Source organism: Hylobates moloch, unplaced genomic scaffold (assembly GCF_009828535.3).
Source record: "Hylobates moloch isolate HMO894 unplaced genomic scaffold, HMol_V3 SCAFFOLD_2, whole genome shotgun sequence".
Classification (NCBI taxonomy): Eukaryota; Metazoa; Chordata; class Mammalia; order Primates; family Hylobatidae; genus Hylobates; species Hylobates moloch.
This window is the reverse complement of record NW_026652277.1, coordinates 69977889-69979879: the sequence shown is the minus strand read 5'-3', so window position 1 is coordinate 69979879 and position 1991 is coordinate 69977889. Positions and strand designations below refer to the sequence as shown.

The 1991-nt window shown below is 33.3% G+C and overlaps 1 pseudogene; it reads right to left on the bottom strand.

Annotated features, from left to right (window-relative positions):
- Nucleotides 1–936: 936 nt before the first annotated feature.
- On the bottom strand, nucleotides 937–1319 carry LOC116475304 (large ribosomal subunit protein uL29-like; annotated as a pseudogene).
- Nucleotides 1320–1991: the final 672 nt, after the last annotated feature.

The window sequence follows — 1991 nt, the reverse complement described above, 5'->3', positions numbered from 1 at the left end:
GTTAATTCTAAGAACATTTTCTAGGAAATTAATATGGCCAATAAGAGTTTCAGAATAAAGTTTATGCACCAATAATAAAATAAAGTATAATAATAGTTTTAAAGTTTACAGAATATAAATAAATCTAAAGGATAAAATAGCATTTTTAAAGTGAACTTAGGTAGATAGGCATATTTTTTCTTACAGACAAACCCCAAAAAGTGTCACTGTCATCATCAATAAGAAACCTATAAAATAAGATAGAACAGTATTCAAAGTACATAGAATGTGAACATATTTTATCAAATAATATAAATTAAAATACATGTAAAAATTCAAAACAAAATATTTATGTTTCAAATATGTATTTTTCTTCTAAAGACAAAATTTGTCTTTACAATTAAAAGAAAACATGCAAATAAATTATAGTACTTGAATGTCAAATGTCTAAATCAAAATTATTTAAATAAAATTATTTTAGAAAAGTAAAAAATATTTATGTAGTACTTGGGTAAATTATAAACAAAGTTTAATAGTAGAAAACTCTTGTATGTTATGATCCTCAACTCATTTTTATTGCTTTTTTTAAATAAAGATGACTCAAAGAAAAGCCACTGAGAAGGCTTCATGAAAATATGCTAACTTTACTTCAAACTAAAAATGTTCAAACATACAAATAAAACTTACAGCCCGTCTATTCCAAAACAGAATCGTTTAGCACAGTATTTCTGTTAATGATGTCATCATTCTCTGTTATCAGACTCAAAAAATATTTTTTGAATTTTCTGTCTTTCTGCGCAACATGCTGTTTGTAGCTACGAGATTTAGATTTATTACATAACCTAAGGCATTTCCCTGAGAATCTCTGTGTTTCAGTGTTCTGACAATTTACATGATAAAAATCATGTTTGTGTTGAAATCCTTTTTTTTTGTTTTTTCTCAGCCAGCTGTGCTTTATTGACAATGCGCCCCTCAGGCCTTGACCGCGTACTTCCGCAGCCGGGACAGCCTCTCCTTCCGCTGCTGCTTCTTGGTCTTCAGGTTCTCCCCATGCTTGTTGAGCCGGCGGCGCATGGCGCGTGTCTTCTTAGGCCGCAGGTCCAGGGGCTTGTGCTTCTTACCCTTGTAGAATTTCCTGGTTTTCTTTCTGAGTCTGGTTAATAACTGTGAGAACATGGGCAATGGATTTCCGGACGACTCGGATCTTAGAAAGCTTGGAGGCCGCACTGCCTGTCACTTTGGCGACGCGCAGCTGGGACAGCTCCGCCTTCAGGTCGTCCAGCTGTTTCAGCAGCTCCTCCTTCTTCCCCGCGAAGATCTGGAGCCTTTATCTTGGTCATTGCTGCACAGGCCGCCGCCGCCGCCGCCCGCTCCGAGGGAAAGAGCGTTTGTGTTGAAATTCTATGCATTACCAAATTAGTAAATGTTTTTAACTATTACGTGATGTCAGGTATTGTTATTCTCATAGGAAACTGACACTTTATTTTCTTACCTTAAGGGAAATGTAATGACTTAGGACAATGTTAGCTAGAAAGTTTACCTTTCAGCTCATAGCCTGATTGTTTAATTCTTAATATCACATTTCCCTGTAGAGAGCTTTAATTTTCTTTATGATGCATAAAGAAAATATTATTCCAAATGTTTTATGTATTATTACAAATTTTAGGTTTATTGTGATATTGGGAGAAGTGGCACAATTTAGAATTAATATGGTTGTAGTTTTGAAAGCCATAGAATGTAATTCGAAAAATATAATATTTACTGTACAGAGTGTAAAGGTAATTAGAAAAAAACAATTGAAAAAGATGAATATTTCTTGCGTAAAAATAAGATCTAGAATTTACTCATGACTCAATATATATTAGGAACTGGGCTAAATGCTGTATTAGCCACATTATCCGTGTAAAGTTCTATATAACCTTCACTTTTCAGATAAATTGATATATTGAGACAAAAAGTAAGTTGCTCAAAATTACACAGATAAAAAAAGTTGAAAATAGGGTAAAATTTCA